Genomic DNA, 10,101 nt, shown 5'->3' on the forward strand with positions numbered 1-10,101 from the left:
AAAAATACCCCCCTTCCCCTTCTCCAAAACCCACCCCCCCCTCCCCCCCCCCCTTCCTTTTTTCCACCCCTTTATCGAGCATAATTTTCACAATCACCTTTTCTGATTCAATTAATTACTTCGGCTGAAAATCCGCACGAATAATGATATAGAATCTCAATCACTAATGAAAAAAATAGTTATGAAAAAGAGATACTTAGTTTACTATCGTTAGAGTTATTCATTCTTATTCATAGTTTATTTCGTTCATTCTTATCCACGTGTTCTTTCATTCATCTTTATTCATATTTTCTTTCATTAATTTTCTTTTCATTCATTCTTATTCATATTTTTTTTTGTTTATTCTTATTCATTTTTTTCCATTCATTTTTATTCATTTTTTCTACTCCTCTCCCTTGGTTTATTAAATTTGTTATTGTCATTATTATTAGTATTATCGTTATTGTTATTATTATTATTGTCATCATTAATATCATTATCATTATCATTACTACTACTACTACTATATTATTATTTTATTATTATTGATATTATTATTATTTTTATCATCATCATCATTACTATTACCATCATTATTATCATCATGATCATGATCACCATTATCATGAATATTATTTTTGTTATTATTATTATTATCATCATCCATATTCATTTTACAGATTATTGTCCATAATATATATATTATAATATATATATATAATATATATATATATATATATATATATAATATATATAAAATATAATATATATATATATATAACACATATATATATATTATATATATATAACTAAAATATATATATATATATTATATAATAATATTTTGTGTGTGTGTGTGTGTGTGTGTGTGTGTGTGTGTGTATTTCCCCTGTTTATGTGTTTACTTTTATATTCATATCATATTCATATATGTTTTACTAACGCATTTGTCCATTCATCTTATTGTATTTCGGTTATTGTGATCATTATTGCCATCATTATCCTTATTATTATCCTTATTACTGTATTTATAGTTTTCTTTTTATTTATTATTCTTCTTTCTCTCTTTCTTCCTTCTATGTCAAGATAGGAGATTCAATTCCGCAGATTCATGCGAAATTTTGTGATAATTATTGTTATCTTGACGTGATTAGCATTCTTATCATTAATATTATGATCATCATTAATATTGTATTCATCCTCAATAACATCATAATTACTATCATTAGTATTATAATTATTGTCATAAACATTATAATTATTGTCATAAATATCATAATCATTGCCTTTGGTATTATTATTATTGTCATTGATATTATAATCATCATCATCATCAATATCATGATTATTGTTATTGATATCATCATTGGCGATGTTTTCATCATATCGTTATCTGTTATTAACGTAATTATTGTCTCGTTATTACTATTATTATTTCGAATTATTGCTCGTTATTACATTATTCCCATTACCGTTATTGTAATTATCATAGATATAATAGTTACCATTACATTTCCTATTACCAATTTATCTTTATTTCGCTCCAGCAGTTTAAACTAAAGTGCCTTTGGTAAGAAATAAATGTAAAACAAAAAATTAGTAAACAGATATATGGAATATGTTAATCTTCCTTCTACATCCTAACACTCAAGTCACGATTTTTAAATTTCTTACTTTTTAATCAAATTTATATAGATAACAGGCTTATAAGGACATGGGGTGGGGGGGGGGGCATACAAACAGACAGACCAACAGACAGAGATTTTTTTTCTCAATATTAAGGAATGCCTACAGTGGGTCTCAAAAAGGATTGGAAAAACACTAAATTAAGTCTAAATGAGTCTAAATATATATATTTCGCTTAATTTGTAAAAACAGTAATGAAAATAACAATAAAGATGATAATAAAATGAAAATGATGATGATGATAATAATAATAGATAGATAGATAGATAGATAGATAGATAGATAGATAGATAAATAGATAGACAGATCGATCGATAGATAAATAGATAGATAAATAGATAGATAGACAAATAGACAGATAAATGAATGAATAAATAAACAAATAAAAATATCAATTGTTGCTCGTACTTGATTTTCAATCTATCGCCAGCCGACGAAACTAAATCGATACTCTTTTTTACCTTCCTATATCAGTTACGTAAAACTGAATTACTTTATATAGATAGATGCAGCAGAAATGACCTCACAGCATTTCCAACGCACACGAGCTCACACATCAAACATTTCCTTTTTTATGACTTAAAAGAGTGAGACGAAGAATGAAAGAGAGAGAGAGGGAGAGAGGGAGATAGATAGAGAGAGAGAGAGAGTGAGATAGGTAGAGAGAGAGAGAGAGAGGAGAGAGAGAGAGGACGAGGAGACGAGAGAGAGAGAGAGGGGAGGGAGGAGAGAGAGAGGGGAAGAGAGGAGGAGAGAGAGAGAGAGAGAGAGAGAGAGAGAGAGAGAGAGAGAAGAGAGAGAGAGGAGAGCGAGCGAAGAGAGAGAGAGAGAGAGAGAGAGAGAGAGAGACAGAGAGAGAGAGAGAGAGAGAGAGAGAGAGAGAGATAGGAGAGAGAGAGAGAGAGAGAGAGAGAGAGAGAGAGAGAGAGAGAGAGAGAGAGAGAGGAAGAGAGAGAGACCCAAACGAAAATATCCCAGCATTCCTTACATCGTCTTAGCGGTACGTGAGGCTATGACGTGGTAATTAAGTGGAATGAAAATGCAATTATTAGTCTATTGCCGCAAAATCATCTCGAACGCGGAATAGAGGTAGGGGAGGAGGAGAAGATGCGAGGGAGTAAGAGAGAGAGATTGGCAAATGGAGGGAGAGAGAGAGGGGAGAGAGAGAGAGAGAAGAGAGAGAGAGAGAGAGAGAGAGAGAGAGAGAGAGAGAGAGAGAGAGAGAGAGAGAGAGAGAGAGAGAGAGAGAGAGAGAGAGGGAGGGAGGGAGGAGAGAGAGAGAGAGGGTAAGAACAGATGAAAGGCAAGGCAAAATAATTAGAAGGAGGGATAAAGGGGAAGAGAAGAGAATAGAAGAGATGACATGAGAGGATAGGAGAGGATAGGAGAGGAAAAGAGAAGAGACGAGAAGAAAAGGAGAGAGAGAGAGAGAGAGAGAGAGAGAGAGAGAGAGAGAGAGAGAGAGAGGGGGGGGGGGGGAGAGAGAGAGAGAAAGAAGGAATATAGAGGAGAGAGACGAGATGAGAGAGAGAGAGAGAGAGAGAGAGAGAGAGAGAGGAGAGAGAGAGAGAGAGGACTAACAGCTCCATTACTTCATCAAGAAGAAATGTTTTATTATCAACAAGATTTATGATTAGTAGTTTTGTGTATGTTTGTTCGTGTCGATGATGGAGTGGAGAGAGAGAGAGAGAGAGAGAGAGAGAGAGAGAGAGAGAGAGAGAGAGAGAGAGAGAGAGAGAGAGAGAGAGAGAGAGAGAGACAGAGACAAGAGACAGAGACACAAACAGAGGCAGGGAAAGGGACAGAGACAGACAGAAAGACAGATAGGGAGCGAAAGAGAAAGAGAAAGACAGTTGATAGGTGTCCGCATATATGAGTATGATTGCAGTTCTTCAGAGCGTGCTTTATTCCAGCGAGTTTTACAGGAAACAAAAACTAGGCGGAGGAATAATAATTTTCGGGGCAATTTACTGCAATCGAGTGTGATATGCAAATCAGCGGTATTTAAAAAGACATTTAACGAGATCTGCGCGGGAGCCAGTTCTAACTCCCCGGGCGTACATCTTTTCAAAGTATGTCTTCCGATCTCGCTGCTTGAAGGAAAACATTTTTTTTTTTTGAGTGGGGGGGGGTTAGGGAGCGCTGCTTGTGTAATGTCTCGAGTTGTATCAGCCTGCTTTTATTACTCTCAAATGTTTGCTCTGTACATTAATGACATCCAGATATGGCGGCTCTGGAGAATTATTACAGATTCCTTCGCCTCCTGGATTTTGCCGGTTTCCAAAGATGTATATGTATTTTTATTCCCGCGCTTTTTTTTCTTTTTTCTATTTTCTTTTTTTTTTTTTTTCTTTTTTTTATGGGGGGGTGATATCGCTTGCTCGGGGGAAATTTTCTTGGCTGTTTTACACTCTTTTGGAATTAACTTCAGGTGTATTTTGGGTGTATTTTCTTATCGGGGTTTTCTGCTATATTGACTCGAGGTTTATTGAATGAGGAGGGGGGGAGGTATTTTTTTCTTTACTTAGTCGTGTGTTTGTTTGTTTGTGTGTGTGCTTGTCTTTGTTGGTTTGCGTGCGTGCGTGTTTGTTTGTTTGTTTGTTGCTTGTTTCTATGAGTGCTTGTATTTCTTTGTTTGTGTGTGTTTTTGTTTGTTTGTGTGCGTGTGTCTTGTTGGATTGTGTGTTTTTTTTGTTTGTTTGTGTTTGTTTGTTAGAAAGAGAGAGAGAGAGAGAGAGCGTGCGTGTGTGTGTGTGTGTGTGTGTGTGTGTGTGTGTGTGTGTGTGTGTGTGTGTGTGTGTGTGTGTGTGTGTGTGTGTGTGTGTGTGTGTGTGTGTGTGTGTGTTCATGCGTGTTTTTAATGTGCATCTTGGTTTTGAGTATAAATATGAATTCCTGTTTTTATGTGCAATTTTCTTAATGAAGAGAGGTGGGTGATCATATTCTGTAATATGTTTATGTACGTGTGTGTGCGTATACGTATACAAGTTATTCAAATTTCCGCCTGCACTTGTATGTGTCTGCGTGCATGCGTGTGCTTGCGTGTGCTTGCGTGTGCTTGAGTGCCCGTGGGTGGCAGAAGCTACTGAAAGTGACTAACTAGCAGCGGAAAATACCTGGAGAGAGAGAGAGAGAAGAGAGAGATGAGAGACGTGAAGAGTAAGAGAGGGAGAGGGAGAGAGGAGAGAGAGAGGAGGAGGAAGAGAGAGAGAAGAGAAAGAGAGAGAGAGAGATGAGGAGAGAGAGAGAGAGAGAGAGAGAGAGAGAGAGTGAGGAGAGGAGAGATAAAAGAGATAGGGGGGAAAGAGGGAGAGAGAGAGAGAGAGAGAGAGAGATAGAGAGAGAGTGGGAGGGAGGGGGAGAGAGAGAGAAAGAGACCAAAAGAGAGAGAAAGACAGAGATAGAGACACAGAGAGAGGAGGGGGGGGGGGGGGTCCGGAGACAGACAGACAGGCAGGGCAGACAGACAGATACCGGAGAGACAGAGACAAAGAAAGAGAAAGAGACAGAGACAGAGACAGAGAGAGACATAGACAGACAGAGACAGACAGAGGCAGGCTGAGAGAGAGAGAGAAGAGAGAGAGAGAACAGAGACAGACAGACAGAAAGACGAAACAGAGAAGAGAAGAGAGTACACAAGACAGGAGAGAGAGAGAGAGAGAGAGAGAGAGAGAGAGAGACAGAAAAGAGAGAGAGACAGAGAGAGAGACAGAGAGAGAGAGAGACAGAGAGAGAGACAGAGAGAAGAGAGAGAGAGAGACAGAAACAGAGACAGAGACAGAGAGAGGCAGAGAGAGAGAGAGAGAGAGAGACAGAGAGAGACAGAGAGAGAGAGAGAGAAATTGCGTCGCTTCAAAAACTTGTTTGCGCCGTATCGAAATTATGTCGGATTCCTCGAGGAAGAAAATGTTAAATTTGCTTTTGTTATGCCAGTTTATAATACCCGCCGTTCAAAGGAGGCCCTTCGATAGCTGTCGTGCATCTGCAAAGGAAATTATTGGCATTTCTAATTTAATCATAATGGCGTAAGTCGCGGTTGTTATCAAATGGACAAATACTTCACTACAAATTCGTGTATCTTTTGACATGTTGCAATTTTTTTTTTTTTTTCTTGTTTTTCTTGTTCTTCTTCTTATTTTATAAGTATTATTTTTATTTTTGTTGTTGTTGTTGTTATTATTATTATTATTATTATCATTATTATTATTATTATTATACATTTTATATATTATTATTATTATTAACATTATATTATTATTATTATTATTATTATTATTATTATATTATATTATTATATCATTATTATTATACAATTATTATTATTATTATATTATTATTATTATTATTATTATTATTATTATTATTATTATTATTACTATTATTATTATTATTATTATTATTATTATTATTATTATTATTACTATTATTATTATTATTGTTGTTGTTTTCTTTTCTTTTCCTTTTTTTCTAAGCGTCAGGATGTTATTTGGTTATATTTCAATCAGATATATTTTTGGAATGAATAATAAATAAAGAAGTAGCAAAAACTGTGATAACAGACACAGCCATTAAATACATTAAAATTATTATTATTATAATTACTACTACTACTAGTACTAGTATACTACTAGTACTATTAATCAATTTTTATCGTTACTGGTAAAATCCCTGATACCCGTGGAAATAACAAAAATCTGTGATATTGAAATTATCACTACTGCAAAAACAACAACTACTAGTAGTAGTATTACTATTACCACAACTACTACTATTACTGCTACTACTTATGCTTATACTACTATTACTGCTACTACTACTACTGCTACTACTACTGCTTATACTATACTACTACTGCTACTGCTAATACTACTACTTCTGCTACTACTACTGCTTATACTATTAATAGTACTGCTACTGCTACTACTACTGCTACTACAACTGTTTATACTACAACTACTACTATTACTACTACCACTATTACTACTATTACTATTACTACTACTACATTACTACTACCACTACTAATACTAATATTAATACTAATACTACAACTACTACTGTTACTATTACTTCTATTGCTCATGTTACTGCCGCATACATATATTTGCTGTTACTACTACTGAAAGGTTGTGACTACGAAAAACATCACTATCATCACTATCTGTTCTGTAAATGAAATAGATTGGATAATGATAGTGATGATGATGTTGTTGATGATGATGGTGATGGTGATGATGATGATGATGATGATGATGATAATGATGATGATGGCGATGATATTCATTATCGTGATCATCGTGATGGTGATGATTATGATCATTATGATTGTAATGAATGAATACAGATAGTGATCACGACCATGATTTCTACTAGCAATTATGATGATAATAATGATAATAATAATTGTAATAATGATACTAATAATGGCAATTAAATAATAATGATAATGATAATGATAATAGTGATAATAATGATAATAATAATAATAATGATAATAATAAAATAATAATAATAATAATAATAATAATAATTATTATTATTATTATTATTATAATGAAATAACGATAACAACAATCGCGATGACCCCAGCAGCAGCATGCATCCCAGCCGGCCCACAGCGGCGCCCCATACCGCCGCCCTCGACCCTTCACCCGCAGCCGACCTCCGCGCAGAAGCCGAGGCGCCGCAGGAACAGCCTCATTATATCTCGCCATAAAATTGGATAATTAAAGAAGAGGACAAGTCTGATCTGCCTTCATATATCTTAAGGGCCGCGGCACGTTGGGTCCCGCTGCGTCCACTCCGACTGTGTTCACGCTAGAACGCATCCGCAAGCAGAGGGATGGAGGGAGGGAAGGGGTAGGGGTGGGGGTGGGGGGTGGGGGAGTCACTTGGAATCCGCTTTAATCCGCGAACGCCTCTTCGGATTCAGGATGGGAGGTGTGTTCGTGGATTGCATGCGGGTGAATCCGGTAGGCTATTAGACGAATGGGTATTTCGTCGTTCGAATAACGTTTTCTGCGAGTAAATCCAGAAAACGGCACGGGGGACTAAGCTTTTAGCTTTTTCAATCCGCTCTGATCCGCGAACGCCCCCTCGGAATGGGATGAGCGTTCGCGGAATGAATGTGAGCGAATCCGGTAGGCTAGGCGATGCGGGAGAATATAGACCTTGCTCGTTTCGTTTCTTGCGAGGAATTCCGTCATGAAGATGAGTGCACAGAGTCTAAAAAATCCTATTTTTTATGGAATCCGTTCTGATCCACTCCGATCCGCGAACGCCGCCGCTTGGGAGGAGAGTTCGTGGATTGCATGCGGGTGAATCCGGCAGGTCGCGAACGTCTCATGTTTTCTGAGACGCGTTCGGAGGGTCTAAAATTTTTGCTTTACTTAGCGACCAGTTTCGGGGAGTCATTTAATAATTCTAAAGAGCAAAAGAGAGAGAGAGAGAGAGAGAGAGAGAAGAGAGAGAGAGAGAGAAACAGGTACACAAAAAAGAAGAGGAGAAAACACATTTTGGGAATGAGAAGTAGTCAGGAATGTTTGCGTTCGTGTAGTCGGATTTATGACTTTACCCCAGCATGGCATTAAAAGGATTTTGATTTCATTTTCTTTCTTTCATTTTATTTTTTTATATGTTTTTTTTTCTCTCTCTCTCTAGTAATTCTTCAGTCGTAAATCATAATTCGCACGGGCTGTTTCATGGATGAGTGAAATACATACTCTGTGAATAAGTTTTTTTTTCGATGCGTTTGAAAGACGTTGAACCACAGAGGTCAAGAGGTCCGACGAGGTCAAAGAGTCAAAGTGAGGTCAACGAGTGAAGAGGAAGCCATTGATATTGGGTCATGGGAGAATAATAAAGCAAAAAAAAAAAAGAAGAAAAAAAAGACCTGACTGGGATGGTGTTTTGCTTAATAAATAAGAGGGAAAAGAGCAAGAGAGAAAGTGGGAGAGACAAAAAGAGAGAGAGAGAGAGAGAGAGAGAGAGAGAGAAACAGACATACAGACAGAGACATAGACAGAGAAAGAACAAAGACATGAGAGAAGGAAGAACAAAACACAGAGAGACACCAAACAGCACCCCAAATAAAAACAAAAAAAATAAAAAAAAAATCAGAGACACCAAGAAAGAAATACAAAAAAGAGGCTGACACAGAGAAAAGAGAAAAGGTGTGTCAGCCGGGATCTCCTTCTCCCTCGCTGCCTCCGTGTTTCGTCAGCAATCGTCAGCCCCAACGCGGAGAGGAGACTTTGAAGAAAATAATGGTTGTGACACGTCCATTAACCCGGGCAATTTTCTATGGCCGGTTGTGTTGTATCATACACGCACGCATGTACTAACGCATGCACGCACGCACGCACCCCCAACACGCACAAAAAATTTTTGAAAAGTTTTTAACAAATATTTACATATACATATATTTACACGTAATTGCACACACGCATACATTTACAGACACATTTATACGTACATATTAAAACACACACATATCAACCACACACAACACACACACACACACACACACACAACACACACACCAACACACACACCACCCCACCCCCCAAAACCACACACCAACATAACCACACAGCAAAACTTATACATACTCATCAACATACAAATAGAGAAAAACAAAATCAAATAGATTAACAATGGAACGATAAAAACGGACCTAAATCACAATAAAAAAAAGAAAATATTAACTCACGTTTTCCAATTCTTCAAAGTTTCATATCTTCAAAAAATCTTTCTCTTTTCCCTTTTTAATTTTTTTTTTTTTTGGCACGGCACGCATATCATCATCTCCAGATCTGCAAGTCACTAAAATATGGCTTTAGAGGACGAATTTTGGGGTTAAAAAAAAGAAATATATCAAAAAAAGAAATATAATCATAAATAATGACAAGTGCGCCAACGAATCGGATGAGAACGTCTCCCTGATTGGTCGATTTGGCATCAGAGATGCATCGTGATTGGTCAGATGACAGATGCCTCTTGGCCAATCAGCTTCGACAATCAACTCCGTTGCCATGGAAACGGTGATTGTTTATATTCTTCTTGTGAGTGACAGATGACAACATGATGACATGACAACCAAAAAAAACCTTTTCCGTTTCTCTTAAATTTTTTTTCCTTAAAAAATTATTTTTTCACTGTTAAAATGTGTTATTTTTCTTTAAAGGGGAAGATGGTGATTTTTTTTCTTTTATATTTTGAGTAAGAAATTACTGTAAGATGGAAAGTTGACTTAAAATGATAATGAAAAATAACAGCAACAGTGACAATAGTGATGAAAATATCAATAGCGATGATTTTAAGTTTATGATGATGAAAAAATTTAAAAAATGATTAAAACAAAAAAAACAACAAAAAAAAAAACAAATAAAAAAAAATAAAAATAATATAATAAGATAAAAAAAATTTTTAAAAAAA

This window comes from Penaeus monodon, chromosome 43 (genome assembly GCF_015228065.2).
Source record: "Penaeus monodon isolate SGIC_2016 chromosome 43, NSTDA_Pmon_1, whole genome shotgun sequence".
NCBI classification, from domain to species: Eukaryota; Metazoa; Arthropoda; class Malacostraca; order Decapoda; family Penaeidae; genus Penaeus; species Penaeus monodon.